The sequence below is a fragment of the Medicago sativa genome, chromosome 6 (assembly GCF_051527215.1).
Source record: "Medicago sativa cultivar Bolivia chromosome 6, Bolivia_mono, whole genome shotgun sequence".
Lineage (NCBI taxonomy): Eukaryota > Viridiplantae > Streptophyta > Magnoliopsida > Fabales > Fabaceae > Medicago > Medicago sativa.
In genome coordinates, this window is record NC_140754.1 from 25882383 (window position 1) to 25902924 (window position 20542).

General features: G+C 33.0%; 2 long non-coding RNA genes across 2 annotated transcripts; one reads left to right on the forward strand and one right to left on the reverse strand.

Annotated features, from left to right (window-relative positions):
- Positions 1-4368: 4368 nt before the first annotated feature.
- Positions 4369-4920, reverse strand: LOC146914176 (uncharacterized). The gene is made up of 2 exons (XR_015014014.1): positions 4730-4920; positions 4369-4607 (listed from the first exon to the last, which is right to left on the reverse strand). It is a non-coding gene; the product is annotated as an uncharacterized LOC146914176 (long non-coding RNA).
- Positions 4921-5503: 583 nt separating this feature from the next.
- On the forward strand, positions 5504-8539 carry LOC146914177 (uncharacterized). The gene is made up of 2 exons (XR_015014015.1): positions 5504-5869; positions 8312-8539. It is a non-coding gene; the product is annotated as an uncharacterized LOC146914177 (long non-coding RNA).
- The last annotated feature ends 12003 nt before the right edge of the window (positions 8540-20542 follow it).

The window sequence follows — 20542 nt, forward strand, 5'->3', positions numbered from 1 at the left end:
TGCTCGAGTAATCTCATCCGTTCAAGCACTTGATCACATCCGTTTATTCAAACTTGAAAAAAGTTCTCTCACTTCGTTAATGCAATTGAATACGTATTAAAGCCTAATCAAGTCGGTCAACATTCCCCTACACTAATTGCTAATCAGAAATAACATAAACATCCTTTAGAAAGTGGCAATTGAAAATGTTTCACGCATACATTTTTTATTGTTTCACGCATACACTAATTCCTATCACATTATTCTACTGACATTTCAATGTTTCACGTGCATTTTTTACACTATAATGTGCTATCCAATATAGAGTGATAGGAATATATGCGTTTCAAGGTGAAATTTCCCTCGAATTTTACCACTAAAGTATGCACTAATCACTCTACCAATTACTACCTATTAAAGGCAATTATGACCTACTTATTTCAAATATTAACACGTATCAAGGTTGATTCAATTTTGAATATTAATTATTATGTACTGTTAATGATAATTAAGAATGTAGTTAATGGCTTGAAAACGTCGTTAATGGCAATTAAAAACTTTTAAGTCGCATATTTTTGTATAGGAATTACTTTTAATTGTTTTTATGCATTATGCACCAATCGTTCTACTGATTACTACCTATTAAAAGCAATTAACTATGTACTTACTTCAAAAATTAACACGTATCAAGGTTGATTCGATTTTGAATAGTAATTATTCCGTATTGTTAAAGGCAATTAAGAACGTTGTTAATGGCTTGAAAACGTCGTTAATGACAATTAAAAACTTGAAAGTCGCATATTTTCGTATATGAATTACTTTTAATTGCTTTTATGCATTATGCACTAACCACTCTACCAATTACTACCTATTAAAAGTAATTATGACGTACTTATTTTAAAAAATAACACGTATGAAGGTTGATTCGATTTTGAATAGTAATTATGACGTAGTGTTAATGGCAATCAAGAACGTAGTTAATGGCAATTAAAAACTTTTGAATAGTAATTATTACTAATAGAAGACTATGATTAATCACATTTGAAACTAACGAAGAGAATTGACAATTACCTATTTAAATACCACTTAGTTGTGCTAATACAACCATTCTCGACTTTAAGCAAATTTAAGCAAATATAACTCTTCCTTGCACTTGCTAATATGACAAACATTTTCACCCCCATTTCAGCTGTGACAGGTGGAAAGAAGGATTTGAAGTTGATTGTCCGTGTGGCCCATATATGGCTGATCCGTGATAAAAAAATCCAAACGATATCATCTTCATGAACATGATATTAGTTGATGAAAATGTATATTATATAAATCGATTGTATAAATAAATGATCCTTTTTTCAAGTTGCCACTACGATAACATATACTATGGTTTATGTTAATGACATGTTATTTTTTGTTTAGCGAGGACGGATCCATGCCACTGTTCATAAGTTCCTGGTGCCAATGATTCAAGGAATGGTTGAAGAAGGAGGAACATATAAGCTAGAGAATGTCATGGTAGGATTTAATGAGGGGAATTACAAACTCTTGCCACACAAGCACAAACTTAATATGGAATTGGTGTAAGGCTTGGATCAAGTTTCAAAGGAGTCAATTTTTGTTTGTTTTATTTGTAATGGCTATTAACAAGAGTTACTTTAAGAGATGGGTTGAATGCAAAAGAAAAAAAAGGGTTGATGATAACCAATGATGAATGTGAAAATATGAATGTCACTTCAAATGTCGTTTTTATAATATTTCGTAATGTATGATAACTAATGTAAAATGTACGGTTTTCAAACTATATTAATGTCAAGATGATATGATTAATGTAATACATTTTTATCATATGAATATTTCATTTTTTATTATTATTATGATATAACTTATTCATACATATTTTAGTCGGTAGGACCCGTGCGGAGTACGGGTCAATGGTCTAGTGTAAACTACAATAGCGCTTTAGGAAAGAGCTATTAAAAAAGGGTTTTTTCCAACCTGTTGCACAGCTTAAGCCTTAATTAATGCTCCTTTTTTCTCTCTCTCTTATTAACCTCTCTAACCTTTTCTCTATCATATTAATTGCCATTCTTTTTTAATCGGTTTTAGAAACAAATTTCATTTAAGGCAACAAAGCAAACGTGTTACAGAGTGTGCGATAGAAATTCAGAGGAGATTGACCCACCCACCACACCACATCGCCATTCTAAACAGAAGTCCACCATCACCACCTATATTCTGCAGATCTGGTCCCTTGTGCACCGTATCAGTCAACTGGAATCTACATAACTGAAACAGACATGCGCCTCCTTCCACCGTATCGGAGATTCCTAGCAAAGTCTTCGCCAACGATGAAGTATTACCGCATCGGTTACGAATTGGTTTGTGATGTTGGGCTTCATGGGAGAACCTTCATGTTACCACCACATAATTAACCAACAAGATTTATTCTAATCTAAGTTTTATTTTTGATCGAAGAAAGAATCAGAGAGTAATGATTTTCCATCATCTTATTTTCTATAAACGTGTTTCTTTCTTCTTCTTCTTTTTGGGGGAAGAAAATGAATTTTCTCTGTTATCTATTTTCCAGAAAAAAAAATGCTAATTAAAATAGGATAGAGAAAAGGTTAGAAAGGTTAATAAGAGAGAGAAAAAAATGCACTAACCAAGGCTTAAGTTGTGAAACATTGCACCGGTTAGAAAAACCCATTAAAAAATGAGAAATTCTAACTTGGACACAACCCTAAATTAATTTCATTTGGACACACACTCACAAATGAAGAAAAAATAAAAGAGAATGAATTTGAATGATGTGACTAAATAGTTTTTCTTTAAATTTATTACATTTGTGTGTGTGTGATCAAATAAATTTGATTTAGGTTTGTGACCATGTAAGAATTGCTCTTAAAAAATAGGCTTTTAAAAGCTTTATTAAAAAAGATATACTTATAATAGCTATTTTAAAAAAGGGTTCTTAAACAACGTATTTGGTACCTAGTCCATAGTTTACAATGACCAAACACAAGAATAATTTAGGAGAGTTACATTTGATTTTTAAATTACACTAAGATTTTTAAATTACATTGGCTTTTTGTTGACTTACATTATTATTATTGCTTAAGGAAATAAATTGATAGGAAATTTGAACTGATGTTTTAAGCTTAAATTTCATTCTTTTGAAAACAAGGTTCATTGAGGAAAATCAACTAATTAGGTTTCTTATGCTAGTATAAATGATGGCATCATATGAAGTATTCAACATGCAATGAGAGGATGATTATTTATTTATTTATTTATTGGGGTTCTCCTTATGATTATTGGACTGTTTGTGTGTCAATATAGTTTTTTTTTTTTGAGTAATTGTGTGTCAATATAGTTAAGATGTTAGATTTTGGCAATGATATATATTCACACTTCTAAGTTTAGCTTAAAACAGTGTATTAAATAATCTCATCTCATCTCTTATATATAATTTTATATGTATCCTTACCTCACTTCCTAAAAAATTTATATGTTATTTACAAACAATAACATTAATTGTGTTCTATAAAAGTAAATAAACCGTTAATCTTAATGTATCTCAATAACATACGAAATGATTTTAGATTTTCCTAAAAATTTACGTGAATGATCTATGTGATATAAACTAACATTCCAACGGTCAAATTTTAAAAATATGCATCGAGTAAAACGATATTGAGCGGTGTAACATTGATGTAATATTAAATCGGTGTAATTTGATCACTCCTTTATATATATATATATATATATATATATATATAATATTTATGTTAAAAATAATATTTTAGTTTCATAAGTCATAGTAAGAATAATGTATAATTTTCACTTGATTTTCGATAAGGTTCAAAAACACATTTATGTCCTTTATGTGGCACGAAATCATGTTTGTTTGTGGTGATCTTTTCTATGATGTTCTTCCATTTAAAAGGTATATTTTTCCATCTATATCCTTAACACTGAAAGCAATTATTCTCCATATTCATTCATATATAGTTTTGAATTATACATCAATATTTCCATAATTTGTTTCCAATCATTTAGATTTAGTTTTTACCAAAGATTCTATCAATTCAATTTAAATCACACATTAATCTTACGCTAAAAGGAAAAATAGAATAATTTATACTATATATAATCATATATTGCCTTTATAACCACACTTGCATAATTGAAATGGAAAATGCTACTTCTCAAGAAAAATAGCTTCAAGAATTTTTCAAGAAATAGTTGGCAAATTTTAATTGGATGATTTATTTGTCCACTTCCTATTTTTCAGCCACACCTCCTTGAATTGTGGCAAATAGTGCATTGTGATTGGCTATTCTTTATTCTTGAAGAATTCTTGATGTTATTTTTCTAGAGATATAGCATTGCAAGTATATCAAATAAATTTTAAGGTGTAACGAACAAAGATTGAGGTGTCAACGAGATCATAAAAATACAACATTATAATTAAAAATACATGTATACCATCATATACGTACCATGGAATGGTTTTTGAACTTAATTTCCCCAATACTTACATCGACACATCCCCCTTATGCAACTTGGAAATTCAGGAGGCATACAACGATAATCACGACAATCTCTTTCTCCAGTGCATATAGTAATACCTATGATGTAAAATAAGAAAAAAAGAATGTGAAATTAAACATTGTGTATAAGATTAAGAAGAAAATTAATATTAAGAAAATTTGAAGGAAAAAAATAAGTTTGCATATGCATATGGACTTACGTGCGAGCATGGACTTACGGTCGACTCGCAGCAGCGAGGGACAACCCGCCCATGCAGCCAGCGGGGAGGATGGCACTATAATTATGAATGTGAAAACATAAACAATCATCATATAATAAAAACAAGTGAGAACTTTAGCCATATTTTTTCTCATTTACATGTAAAAGATAGAAAATTGTATATCACTTATGAAATACCTCACTCTTGAACTTAGAATGATTGTTATTACCATATTTATCTTTTACCGTTTCATGATAGAGAAGAGAAAAGTAAAAGATAAATTATAGAGTTGACTGGTGTAAATATTCCTGGCTCTTGGTTGTCTGAGGCAGCTATGATGTTGAATTATATTGTCGAAGAGGCACCATTCCTTTTGTTTACTTGGGGCTGCCTATTCATAAAAGTATGCTGACTGGTGTAAATATTCCTGGTTCTTGGTTGTCTGAGGCAGCTATGAAAGAGGGAGGTAGACATTTCTCGGTTTGGTGGCGGTCTTTGACTAGGATTCGTGATCGGGTGGGTGAGGGTGTTGGTCACTGGTTTGATAACAATATTCGAAGGGTTGTTGGAGATTGTAACAACCCGATTTTTCGATAGATTTATTAATGTGTGTTATATGTGCTCTTATGTGATTAATTGCCTCTGTGTGTATTTTTCGTTGGGAATTGTAGAATTCGGTGTTAGAGGGGTATTTTAGTCATTTTGGGCTCAGAGGTATTTTGGTCATTTTACGTGTAAGGGTAATTTTGTAATATTGTTGAGGATTATTTTTAGTGCTTAGTGAGAGTGGGTATTTTACTAAGTACTAGAGAGAGTGTAGTAATTATTTTATTTACTGGTAAGTGACTGTTAATGTTATATTTTACCGTTAAGTGAATAGTAACATTTTTTGTTAGAATATAAATGGGTTAGGCCCATTAAGGTGTGGTGAGTTAAACCCAATTAAGTAAAGCCTATTTAAACACTAGTGTTAGTAGTGAAATAGGGTTTTTTTACCAACATTTGTCATTTGGGAGAAGAGGAAGAAAGAGGAAGAGCAAGAGAAGAGAAATGGTTTGAAGAAGGAGGGCTAGAGAGAGCTAGGGATTCAAGTTGTGGGAGCTAAATTGAAGCCTTAGCTTGAGGTTGTGGAGGATTAAGGTAAGGGGGTTAGTCTTTACTCATAATCACTTAGTTGTAGCTTCTACCCTAATCTCCTACATAAGTGCTTATTTGAATAATTGATTATTTGTGAAAATAATGGTGAAATTCGTGCTTATGTTGTGATGCAATGTTTGGGTATGTAAATTGGATGTTAATTGAGTGGTTGTTGATGAAATTGCAATCTTAAATCATGTACATATATATGCTTTGTGTTTTACCCAAAAATTGATGATATGAGATGTTGTTGTTGATGAATTGTGATGAATTCATGATTGGTTGTTGTTGTTGATGTTGTGAGGTGTTGTTGTTGATGTTAGAAACCTTGGGTAATCATAATCATTGAGTTGGCTATGAATTTGTGTTGTTCATGAAGTTTTCATAAAAATGGGTCAAATGATGATTTTTGTTGTAAGGATGTTTTGATGCAAGTTTTATATGATTTTGAGTGTCTTTTCATGTTTAGAAATGTTTAGACAAACCTTGGGATCAAATTTGGGCATTGGGAAGTCAAAATTGGGGTTTTGGGGTGAAAATGACTCTTTTTCCTGAAACTACTGTCACAACGCACCACTGCACTCGCAATGGCGAGTTGGATGCGAGCAGAAGGGGCTTCCTGGAAGCTACTCGCAGTTGCAAGTAAACTTACTCGCAGTTGCGAGTTGCACAGGACAGCACCCCCTATTTCGCATTATTGCGTCTTTTTCCCTAGTTTCTGTTTTGAATTGGTTTTCGGTGTAACATGAAAGTTGTAGATAATTTTGTTAGCTTTCCAGAGGCTTTGGTTTGACTTGAAAATGATTTTTGGTTTTTGAGTTATGATGAAAATACTCCAAGATGGTCTTGGTGAAATTTTACAAAAATTCCGCATAACTACTCTTAAGTCGACCCAAACCCTATGGATTGGTTCAAAACTTCAAACTTATGTTTTATGAGTTCAATTAAGGTGTTTAGTAGTATTTAAACTATGAGGTGATCGATCTAACTTGTTTTGATTTGAAAATGGAAATTTCCTTTAAAGTGAGACGAACTTTGTGATTTTTATGATTTCGTCACATTTGGCTGGTGAAACGCCAAAGTATTCTCTATTGCCCTCACATGTGGCCTAGAGGTATACTTAGTTGAGGCATTGAGTCTTGTTTACTTGGTTTGGTTCAATAACTTATATTATTTTGAAAATGAGATATAGATAGACGAGCTTTGTTAGAAATGGTTCTTTTAAACCAATTACCTTATAAATCTTTCATGAATGGTTTTATATGATTAATTGATGATATGTGGATGATTGTTGACGATTGAATATGATGTTTATCATGAAATGATGTGTTGTTCCATTTTACTTGGTTTATGAAAAGTGTATGGAATTGTATGATGTGTGGTAAGTTGATGTTGATGTGTGTGATGATGACTCTTGTGTGAATTATGATTGTTGAATGTGTGGGCATGTATTACTTGATAATGCAATGTTGTTGAGATAGTCAATGTAATTGGAGGTGTACTTTTACATTGTCGTTGTTGTGGTGAAGTTGTGCATTATCGGGTCATTGTTGTATGTCCATGCATCATATCATATTGAGTCATATGTTGAAATGTAAAAGGAGATGTATTTTTACATAGTTGTTGTAAGAGGAGGTGTACTCTTACATAGATGTGCGGTTGGCATCTAATGACTGTTGTTATGGTATCACATGCATATATGTGTCGAGTGTAGGCGCATTGCATATTGAAATATTATATTGTTGTTGTATGTGAATGGTGTTGTTGATGACAAGTGTGTTTGATGAATACATACTTGTGACATTTGGAATTTAATGGTTGATGAGTTGTGACATAATTGAATATGTGACTTGAAGAATTTGTGTATTGATGAAATTTGGTGAATGTTGCGATTGCGTGGATTGGTGTATATGTACATTGGTGGATTTGGTTGATGGTTGTGAATAATTGAACTATGTCCTAATTGCATGTCTCACTTTCTTGTACTTATACGCTTGGTGAACCTACTTGATGATAGATACTTGATAATAATGATGAGATGAAAATTGTATATGTATATACATATGTTGTGGTGATTTATTTGATAATGATGATTACTTGCTTATAACTTTGAAAGGATGGATTGTACTTGTTGAATTAAGCATGCTAGATGAGTAATGAGGTGAGTAATATTTTCATTCGATTAGTGTTGTTAAATGATGAGCTCTTGTCGATGTCTTGAATAGAGAATGATTATGCATGCTATACTATGATGATAATGTGATAGCTTGAGGTGCTAGTAATGGGGGATAATAATCATGTGATGCTAGTATTCAAGGAGGGATGGTTATGTATATGTGATATGTATAAATCCTTGAATGCTTATGTTTTCACATGTTGATTATGATTAATGTAATGCTTACCCCCAGTGGTTTCGACCGCCTACCTGTCTATATGGATGGGTAGACGTTGTGCAGGATTAGTCGCTTGATGAGTTGCTTGTTGGATGTTTGGATAGCGGGAGCTTTCTCCGCTGTCGTGTCTTAGAGTAGGACAGACTCTGATTAGGCGTCTTTTCTTTTGTCATTTTAGAGTGTCAGTTGTGGAGAACTTTATTTGTCGGTGTATTTTGACCATGGCATGTATATGTTAGAGATGTATGATTTGTATCCGCTGCGACTGTTGAGATGTTTTATATTTATATATATATATATATGCATGATAATTTGGAATTTTGTTGAGACGTAGCGTCTATTTCTTGAATATTTGTTATATTCGCGTGTTTTATCGCTTTAATAGAAGTAGGGCGTTACAGAGATGGTAGGGGGACCTCTTTTTGGCACGACATTTGGGTTGGGGAAATTCCTTTGATACTAAAATTTCCCCGTCTCTTTGAGTTATCTGCTGACAAGGAGTGTTCGATGGAGGAGATGAGGAGAATTTTAAGGGCGGTTGAAGGGAGGGAGAGGGTGTGGCGTCATCGTTTGTTGGCGTGGGAAGAGGAAAGTGTGAGGGAGTGTCTTATGTTACGTCATAATATTGTTTTACAAGATAATGTCGAGGACACTTGGAGGTGGTTGTTGGACCCTATTCATGTCAATTTGGTGCGGGGGTAATACCGCTTCCTTACTACCTCGGATGATGTGATGGATAGGTCTCAAGTGGTCGACGTTTGACATCAGCATATTCCTTCGAAGGTGTCTGTGTTCGTGTGGCGCCTATTACGCAACAGACTTCCAACCAAAGACAATCTGGTTCGGCGGAGGGTTCTTTCTCAGGCAAACGCGACATGTGTGTCTGGTTGTAGGAGTATTGAAACAGTAACACATTTATTTTTGGGATGTGACGTCTTTGGATCCCTTTGGTCTCTGGTTTGGCTGTGGCTGGGGATATCTTCGGTTTCACCTGGTGATCTTAATCAACATTTCACCCAATTTATTAATATGCCTGGTATGCCTAGATTTACATGGATGTTTTTCAGGATTATTTGGTTTACTTCGGTTTGGGTTATTTGGAAGGAAAGGAATGACCGTGTGTTTAAAAACATGGCATCGACACCACTTACTCTCATGGAAAAGGTCAAGCTGACGTCTTTTTCTTGGTTAAAGTCAAAACATGCAACTTTTATTTATAGCTATCATGATTGGTGGAAGCATCCGCTCCTTTGTATGGGCGTCCACTAGTATTTAATTGCTTGTTTGATTGTTTTGGTGGTGCTTTGTTTGTTTGGCACTTTATTATTGTAAATACTCTTGGGTGGTCTCCCTTTTGCACGCCTTGTGCGGGGTAAACCACAGTTGTTAATATATACCATTTTTGTTTATTAAAAAAAATTATAGATTGAATTAAATGATGACAAAAGCAAGTTGAATAAATGAGGCATCGATCAGTGTCTGTCAACACTGTTTTTTTTAGGGACATATTTATTTATTAATTAAAAGTTTCATCAGAGCAAAGTTAATAATAAAAATATGAAAATTAAATGAGTCGAGTGTTTTCTAGGCAAAGAAACAAAGGAGGTTTTTTTTTGGTTGATAAAAAAGAAACAAAGGAGGTTATTACGCAATACTAGTAATAGATTAACTAAGGCCGCATTATTAAAAACAAATTTGAGATCGGTCAAAAAAAAAAACAAATTTGAGAATTTTAATCATGATTTTTGAGGGATTCAAATCAAAATTATTTTTTATAAATTTTTATGCCCAAATTTCCGTAATTGCAACTTATATGATTAAGGGTTGTCTCTCAAAAAAAATGATTAAGGGTTGTATTTTTTTTTTTTTGTGGTGGCCGGGGTTCGAACCCCGGACCTTGTCTCTCAAAAAAAAATGATTAAGGGTTGTATTTTTTTTTTGTGGTGGTCGGGATTCGAACCCCGGACCTTGCATTTTTGGTGGTGGCTGGGGTTCGAAGTCCGGAACTTCATATTTTATGCATTGCCCATACCAACTGAGTTAAACTCACGAGGACAATTAAAGTTGTATATCATTTTAGTTCATCTAAATATCTCAATTTTCGCTTTTATTCCTAAAATAAGATCTTCAAATAATAGCCCCTTTGAAATTTTTTATGTGCAAATTTGTCCATACCATCAACTCCCATTGACTTGTCAAAAAAATAATCAACTCCTATTGACATTGGCACGTACATTTTACTTTAACATACACTCATGTTGTCCTAGACATGACAATCTTTAATTGATATGAAATATATCAATAAGATAGAATAAATTAAATCAGGGATCCTTTAAGTTTGAGGTTTATAATAGATTGATCTTTTAATTTGTTTTGATCACACATAAGTCTTTTAAATTTGAGGTTTGTAACAGATTGATCTTTTTTTTTTGAACAAAACAGATTTATCTTTAAGCTATTTTGGTCACACATAAATTCTTTAATTTTGTAAACATTTTCGATTTAGTCCTTCTGTCACATCAATTGCAGTAGAAATAATTCTAATCACGAAAGAAATCTGCAGAGAGTATAACTTGTCTCAATATTTCTGGCAAACGTTTGGTGAGCAAAAATTAAAGAATACAATTTCTCACTATTGGAATAGAAAAATGTTCCTTATCTCACCAACTGAGTTATCTATGAGGGACATTCCCTATACGGAAATGGATTCCACCTAGTTAATGTGCTAATGCAGTAACTGTTGTTGACCGTTTGATCAGAAAATAATGGTAGAGACTGAAACTGTGTGAAATTGGTTAAACTATAATGAACGAATCATAATCGTTACATCAACTTTTAACTCACCCTTAATTAACTTTTAACATATATCATACACTTAATTATTTAAAAAAAAAAAACTATTAATATTAATTTACCCTTAATTTTAGATTGAATGTTTAAGTAGTGATAAATCATTTGAATAAAATTGTTTATATGCTTATACTTTTAGCCTAACAACTCAACACTTTGAAGCTGGCAAAGAAGCTAATCAAAGAAAGGATCGTGAATTAATAAAGAAATATTATAATATTGCAAGTGAGGAACGTCGTATCGCCCATGATCTACGTTGCAAGGCAACTGAAAAAATATTTGAAATCACAAATCTTAGAAACGATATATGGAAGATAGACTTGCATGAACTTCACGAGAAAGAGGCTACACATCTCCTACATAATCGTTTAAATATAATTGAAGCAGATCAACTAAAAATAACCAAGTTATTCAAAAAAAAAAAAAAAAAATTAAAAATCACCAAGACCTTTGGAGGTCATAAGAGCGAAGTTACATTTTAGCTTTTTAAGTTTATTTTGAATTTCATATATGCCAACACTACAAAGATCATGTAACATAATGGCTACGGTTCTTTGGCTTATTATTTATTTCATATGCTAAAATATTTTTATTTGTAGGATTTGGCAAACACAATCATGGGAAACTTGTTCTTCCGGTTAAAAGAATAGAAAGTTGCGGCAGCGATAACGGTGGTCTAGGAAACAAATAAAGAAAGAAATGGTAAAAGCATTGGAACATAGCCAAGTGATTTTTATATTAGAAAACATGAAGAAATTATGTTAAAAACATTAACCTAAAGTTTTTTTTTTTTTTTTTATCTTTGAAGGACTACATAAGAAAAACATCTTTCTACTGGCTCTAATGCCATGTACGAGCCATTGCAAATCAAGGCCAACAAGAGCGTTCTACATGCCATTCTTTAGTACAAAGAAGAGAAGAAGCATCTCCCAATGATTATTATCTACATGCCGTTTTGTCAACCACATCAAAAAATAAAACGAGAAGAGAATAAGCACATAAATAAGAGCGAGCGTTCTTCAATACAAAGAGCAAATAAAAATATTTATTAGTGGATGACTTTGATTGGAATAAGCCCCGTGGTTTTTCCACTCACACCGAGGGTTTTCCACGTTAACATTTGGTGTCTATACTATATTTGTTGATTGTGAATCTCTTTTGCCAAAAGAATACCACAAGGCAAAAGAATTGAAAATCATTACAAAATAATTAGATCATACACAAATAAATCAAACCGGTGTTAACGCACTATCAAAATTGGAGCACAGAGAACTTTCTACACGCAATAGATAGAAAAATTAAGCCAGCATCATAACCTGCAAAATTTTGCAAGTTTGCAACTTACTCCACCGCTCACCAAAGATACTCAAGTTATACACCAACACTGCTTCTTGATAAAGTTGCTTTAATAGTTAAGTTATACACCTTCACCTATTTATGCAAGAACCCACTTTTTCGGGAGTTGCGAACCCATTGCATTGTGCACTGAAAAAGCCCCAGACTCACCACAGAAGGAACCAAAATTGGCCCTCCAACACTCCGGAGCACACGAAAATATTGACTGCCTAGGCCCCACACTAACAACAAATTCACTAATTAATTTGCAGAAGCAAAAAAAAAAAAAAAAACCAGATAGGATCGCATAAATTGCTCCCACACAGCTGGAACAACACTCCTAACCAACTCCAAAATGCTACAAAACAGACAACCAGACTGACACAGCTACCTACCATAGACGAACCTACTCTTTTTCCTCACTTTAACTCCTAAGAAAACTAATGGGGGTGTCTTCACCGGTGATGGCACAACGGTTGTCAAACCTACCAGGGCATCACACATTTCATCACAAAGTGGATCTTTTTGCAAGGAGGTCATCAGGTTGAAAGGAATTGCAATTTCTGGTGTGAAGGTGTTGGAAAATACATGTTTTTGAGAATAAATATTTGTTGAGATATTCTAACAACTAACATTAAAAAGTAGTTTAATAGAGTGGTTTGATTGAATGTGTAATATATATATATATATATATATATATATATATATATATATATATATATATATATATATATATATATATATATATTTGTGTGTGTGAAACACTAATCCTATCTTGATAAATTTAACATTTAGAATTCCTTGAAATTTACATTTATTTTTTACTCTAACTATTGTATTTTGAATAGTTCTTTTTATTACTATATGATTCAGCTTTTAAGAAAAAGATGATAAAAAAAATTCGTACATGGGAAAAAAAATTAAGGTGAATTTTATCAGGTGTTTTTTCTATAGTTCTTAACTTAATTAACTATGATTATTTTAAATTCACATTTTTCTCATAGTATAATTTTTTGACAGATTCTCAAAGTATATTACGACCATAAAAAAGTATATTTAAATTTTATAATTGTATGAAATGTACCAAAGTAAATGTACTTAAGTTTTGTCCTTAAACAAACTTGTCACAATATAATATATTTGAGGACACAAGCAAACTTTGCAATATTGTGTATGAAAGTTTAGTTAACATATTTGGTACAGTACATGATCTAATGATGCTCTGAACATGATTGAGATGTGCAACCGCACATGACGCCATACATAAAGGGGCACCATTTTTTGTTGTTGTAATCTATACATATAGTATGTAAAAATATTTAGAGGAACACAAATTTATTTATAATATGCTCTAATAAAAGTTTTTACTTGTGTGTTTGCTAAAGTGTATTTATTTTTGTATTTGTACAAAAATTAGAAAGAAAAGGAAGAAAATGCAATAGATTTTTTTTTTTGAACAGGCTAAAATGATGTATATATTAACAATGGATCACCCCGCACAAGGTGTGCAAAGGATGAAGCAAACAAAAGTAATTACAAAGTCACAGTGCCACAAATAGAAGTAGCACTAACCAAACACAAAATTAATGAACACCCATACATTGTAAAGGGTGTAAAATGCAATAGAATATATGAAAACAAATGAGACCAAATTTTTAAATAAAGTTATTGATGTTACTTGTCTGATTTTGAAGTGGAAAATGATATAATTTATAAGTTTCAGTAAAATAATAGAACGTTATAAAGTTTTATTCGATTATTTTTTTAAACAAAAAGTATTAGTTATATGATAGAAAATAGATATGTAACACCTAAATATAATATTAGTTAAAATTTATCATCACTTTGTATTTCTAACATATATAATATGTATTATCACATGACAAACATGACTCAAATAGTCATATTTAACAAACGAATATTGGGGGAAATATGTATTCTTGGCAATATATATCAATGGTTCATGCATATGGTTGCTGATGTTGTTTGTGAATGAATAAGATGATTCAAAAAGTCGAATTTAATACATGAAAATGATATATATATATATATATATATATATATATATTGCAAGATATAGTGGTTGTTCATGCAAGTAATTGATGATGTTGTTTGTGATCGAAATACATGACTTCAGGAGTCATGTTTAATTCATTAGACTGACATGAAACCAATTGTGTGTAGTTTATCTAATATTTAAAATTAATGAGATATTAATTGTATTCTTTTTATTGTTTCTTTAATTAATAAAGCATACATTCACCAATGTTCGATTCGTTTGTAAATGCTTCTTTTTATTTATTGATTCAAACAAGTTAATTTGCAACAACATTAAAAGTTATAATGATTACTTTCTTAGTAGAATTTAAGTTGTTTACTTTTAGGTCATTCAATATAAACAACAAAAATTAGTTGTTTATTGAGAATGATGTTTGGTCAGTTCTAAGAAAAATATTTGGTGGCGTTATCTTGTGGTAATTAAGGTGTGTTTCTTTAGTTTGACCGATTTAACATGTAGAAATACTAATTGGATTAATAAATTAGTGAATCAGTTTTTTTTTTTTCTAAATTTGTAACTTAAATTTTTTATCTTCACTTTGTTGCCTCCAAGTTTTTCGTTCAAATTCAACCATTGAATCTAAAATTTTGTTTCTTCGTATTTAATACAAAGAGAGGGTTGTTAGAAATTAGAAAAGAGAATTTTATTAAAGTTGTTTACTTGCACGCGACAAAGTATTAGCGGTTGTGTGTGTGTGTGTTAAGGTTAATGTTTATAGAAAAGCATACAAGTAAAAAGAAGTGATCGACTATTGATGAACCTAGAATTTTATGAGATTTTAATGATGAGGCATGCGTGCCAAGACTATTTAAGTTGTTGAACTATTCCGCTGCGAAGTTTAAAACAATTATGTTGTTGGGGATTTTGAAGGGATAAATACTTATTTATTCAGTTTAAAATTTTAAGAATGTGACATTCCGTTTATGATTGAAACTCTGATTTATTTATGAAATTTTTAAGTTGGAAAAACGGGGTGTTACAATTGGTATCAGAGCAGGTCGGTTCGTCCGGCCAAGTAGTTGAGTCGTTTGTGTCGTGTGACTGCTGAAATATCGTCATTGTGTTGTCCTGATTGTTGTTGTTGTGTAGAGAACTAGGATGTAATACTTGGTATGAACTGGTTGGAGTATAACCATGTTCATATTAATTGTTTTAGTAAGACGGTACATTTTTCTTCTGCTGAAGAAGAAAGTGGAGCAGAGTTTTTGTCTACTAAGTATCTGAAACAATTAGAACGTGATGGAATTTAGATGTTTTCTTTGATGGCGTCCTTGTCTATTGAGAATCAAGCGGTGATTGATAAACTACAAGCGGTATGCGATTTTCCAGAAGTTTTTCCTGATGAGATTCCCGATGTGCCACTGGAGAGAGAAGTTGAATTTTCTATTGATCTTGTTCCGAAAACGAAGCATGTGTCTATGACACCTTACCTTAAGTCAGCTTCCGAGTTAGCTGAGCTGAAGAAACAATTAGAAGATTTACTTGATAAAAAGTTTATAAGACCAAGTGTTTCACCTTGGGGAGCGCCAGTATTGTTGGTTAAGAAGAAACATGGTATCATGAGGTTATGTATTGACTACCATCAGTTGAATAAAGTAACTATAAAGAATAGGAATCCACTTCCAAGAATTGACGACTTGATGGATCAGTTAGTGGGTGCACGTGTGTTTAGCAAGATTGACTTGAGATCGGGTTATCCCCAGATTAAAGTGAAAAACGAAGATATGCAGAAGACGGATTTTATAACGCGATATGGACATTATGAATATAAGGTGATGCCTTTCGGTGTTACGAATGCACCTGGTGTGTTTATGGAGTACATGAATCATATTTTTCATGCATTTTTGGATCGTTTTGTGGTGGTATTCATTGATGATATTTTGATATACTTCAAGTCTAAAGAAGAACATGCTGAGCATTTGAAGATTGTCTTGCAGGTGCTGAAAGAGAAGAATCTATATGCTAAATTGTCAAAGTGTGAATTTTGGTTGAAGGAGGTAAGTTTTTTGGCCATGTTATTTCTGGTAGTGCTATTGCAGTAGATCCATCTAAATTTGATGCGATATCACAATGGGAGACTCCTAAGTCGGTTACAGATATTAGAAGCTTTTTGGGATTGGCTGGTTATTACAGAAGATTTATAGAAGGATTTTCAAAGTTGGCACTTCCGTTAACGCAGTTGACTTGTAAAGGTAAAACCTTTGTGTGGGATGTTCATTGTGAGAACAGCTTTAACGAATTGAAGAAGCGGTTGACGACGGCCCCATTTTTGATTTTGCCGAAGTCCGATGAACCTTTTGTGGTGTATTGTGATGCGTCCAAGTTGGGCTTAGTTGGTGTGCTTATGCAAGATGATAAATTGGTTGCGTATGCATCAAGACAGTTGAGAATTCATGAATGAAATTATCCTACTCATGATCTTGAATTAGCTGTTGTGGTATTTGTGCTTAAGATTTGGAGATATTACTTGTGTGGTTCGAGATTTGAGGTGTTTAGTGATCACAAGAGCTTGAAGTATTTGTTTGATCAGAAGGAATTGAATATGAGACAACGAAGGTGGCTTGAATTGTTGAAAGATTATGACTTTGGTTTGAATTATCATCCGGGTAAAGCTAATGTTGTTGCAGATGCCTTAAGTAGGAGGATTCTGCATATGTCTGCTATGATGGTTATGGAGTTCAAACTGGTTGAACAGTTTAGAGATTTGAGCTTAGTCTGTGAAACGTCACCTCAGAGTGTAAAGCTAGGAATGCTGAAGATTGATAGTGATTTCTTGAAAAGTATTAAAGAAGCGCAGAAAGTTGATGTTAAGTTTGTGGACTTGTTGGTTGCTACTAACTAGACTGAAGATAGTGACTTCAAAGTCGATGATCAAGGTGTGTTGAGATTTTGAGGTAGAATTTGCATTCCAGACAACGACGAGATGAAGAAGAATGGGATAACATATCCATGGATTTTATGACGAGTTTGCCGAATACTCCTAAAGGGAATGACGCGATATGGGTGGTTGTTGATAGATTGATGAAGTCGGCTCATTTTATTCCGATTAACATCAGTTTTCCTGTAGCTCAGTTGGTAGAGATTTATATTCGAGATATAGTGAAGCTGCATGGTGTTCCGTCGAGCATTGTATCAGATAGAGATCCAAGGTTTACTTTTAGATTTTGGAAGAGTTTGCAAGAGGCTTTAGGTTCTAAGTTGAAGTTGAGTTCGGCTTATCATCCTCAGACAGATGGTCAGTCGGAAAGAACGATTCAGTCGTTAGAAGACTTGTTGAGAGTTTGTGTACTTGAGCAAGGAGGAACTTGGTATAGTCATCTTCCGTTGATAGAATTCACGTACAATAACAGTTATCATTCTAGTATTGGAATGGCACCATTCAATGCTTTGTATGGTCGGAGGTGCAGAACTCCGTTATGTTGGTTTGAGTCAGGTGAGAATGTGGTTTTAGGACCAAAAATTGTTCAACAGACTACTGAGAAGTAAAGATGATTCAAGAAAAGATGAAAGCGTTGTTTTATCTTGGTTTTCGGGTGTCAAACATTGATTACGTTTGAACCTTTTAAACCGGTGATATCTCATTTTTTCTTGGGAAGGGAAAAAGTAAGCAAAACCCTTGAGAATCGAGGTCCGGGAGTTGTTTTCGCTACGGGAAGGTGTTAGGCACCCATAACGACTATAGTATCCTATAGGAACCGTCTTTAATTTCTACGCGCGCGCTTTATTTTTAAATGCTATTTTGAAAAATGTTATTAAAACCTAAAAATTACTAAATGAAGAATTGGAGGGAGAAGAATGTTTTTGAATTTTTATTTTAGTTGAATTGAAGGAATTTTGTTCCTTGCCTACGTACCCGATTAAGGGATCAAATCCACCGTAGTTCTCTTCCAAAAAATGTTTTTGTTTTTGTTGGTTGATTTTAAGTTTGAAAATGGATTTTGAAGAATAGAAAGAGGCCTCAAGGGCATGAGATTAGGAAATTGTGAGGTTTGATTAGTGATTTGCAAAAGGAGTCAAAGTTTGATTATTTTCATTGAAATTTGATTAAGAAAATGGAAAAGAAAATACAATGGGATGTTGGATCCCAAGGTTTATTTGGAAAAGGTTTGAGTGAAGTTGTTCACACATTTTTTGAAAAATTGGTTTTTTCTAAGTGTAAGTCCTAGGCATTCATCTAAACATACAATCCTAAACATACATCTAAACATGCATATTCTAGCTATAGTGGTGTGTGTGCATGTGTCGGTGCTTGTGTCGGTGTACATCATTGGAGTCCATTGTCCTTTACATCATACCCTAGATACATTCTATGGCCTCTTTGCCAAGAAAATTAAAAGCATGAAAGTAAAATATTACAAGAATTCCTAAGTGTTTACATTCTAATTTTTGTACAAATTAAGTTGCAAGAAAGAAATAGAGATGAATATGGTATGAAATGATGATGCTTATGAAATGATGAGGCATGAAATGAAAGGAGTTAGTAGCACATGACAATATCAAAGGAAATGAAGCAAGAGAAACACTAGAATATAAAGGATAGAAAATGAGTGCAAATATAGCTAAAATTTGTTCATAAAATGCAAGAACCAAATGACCTATAATTCTCACATTCCAATATATTCTTAAAGGTTTAGAATCAAGCCTTGGAATGGGAATTAAGGCCACATGATTTACTTGGCATTTTAAAACCAACTTCAAGCATATTTACATTATTTAACTACACAATGACTTGTAAGCTAAGTAACCTACCAAGACTCACAATTATGCAACAATATTAAACACAAACAGTAGCTAAAATCCTATGAACTCAAATAGTATAGGTCACCAACATTCATCAAGCTATTTGGATTAAAATCAAGCCAAGTCTCATTCATTTTTAGCACAAAATATGACAAAGATAGCAAGAAAATCAACACCTTATTTTTTTTTAACCACTTTTAATATATGAAAATTATCACAAAATGCTACAAAAATATCAAGAAACCTACATGAATTTTTTGGAAATTTTTTAGAGGTTTTTTGGACTAAAAAGTGCAAGAAAAATTATTAATTCTAAAAAAATAAGAAAAAAACTTCAAATATTTTTCACAGGCTTTAGCACAAAAAATATCACAAAAATGTTAAGGAGAATATCAAGAACACATAGAAACAAGATTCAGGAATTTTTTTAACAAAGTTTTGGACAAGCAGGGGTGTACATAGCAATTTTCAGCAAAAACGTAGGAAACAGGGGGGTTTGAACAGCAAGCAGTCAACAGGCATGAACAACGGGCCCAAATCCAAGTGGTAGGGTAGGGTCAGGAAACGGTTTGAACCGGTTCATTGGCCTATATAAGGCCTTGAACCGGTCCAATGCATCACTTTAACCCATTCTTTCTCTCTCTAGGTCAAATTGGTACTCTCTCTTCTCTCTACATCGCCGGCGGGATTCACCGCCGTCGGCGAAGGTTCCGTCGTCCTCTTTCTTAGTTCTAAGACCTATTTCACTCCTTTTCTCGCCACAAACATGGATCCAACACTTAAAACGTAAACATATCCATGAATCTTTGTAGATCGAGCATGAGATCTTTGATTTTCGAAACATTTTCAGTTTTTCTTTAATCTTTTTGATGAAAAAAAAACGAGTTAAAACTCGTAGATCTATGTTGATTCATGGATACATGTTATTCATGCACTTTTGGCTGAGGTTTTGGAAAGAAAACGAGAGAGGACGAAGAGCTTACCTGCGAGAACGATTTGGAGGAAGCTTCAATTCGTTCTTTGATCTCCTGGCAAAAACTGAGTTGTTGAATCTTTGTGATGTTTGATTCGAAACCCTAGGGTTTTGGATTGACTTTAACCGAGTCTTTATCTGGTTCCATTGAGCATCTTGATTCAGTTTTGGTGCTGGCTTTCTCTTCGTACTCTCTGATCAGATTCTTCTTCGATTTCTCTCTTTTTCTCTTCTCCACCTTCTTTCTCTGTGATCGTACGGAAAATCCGTGCTGGAATTGCAGAGAGAAGCAATTCAATGATGATTGAATCTCTGAGAATTGCGAA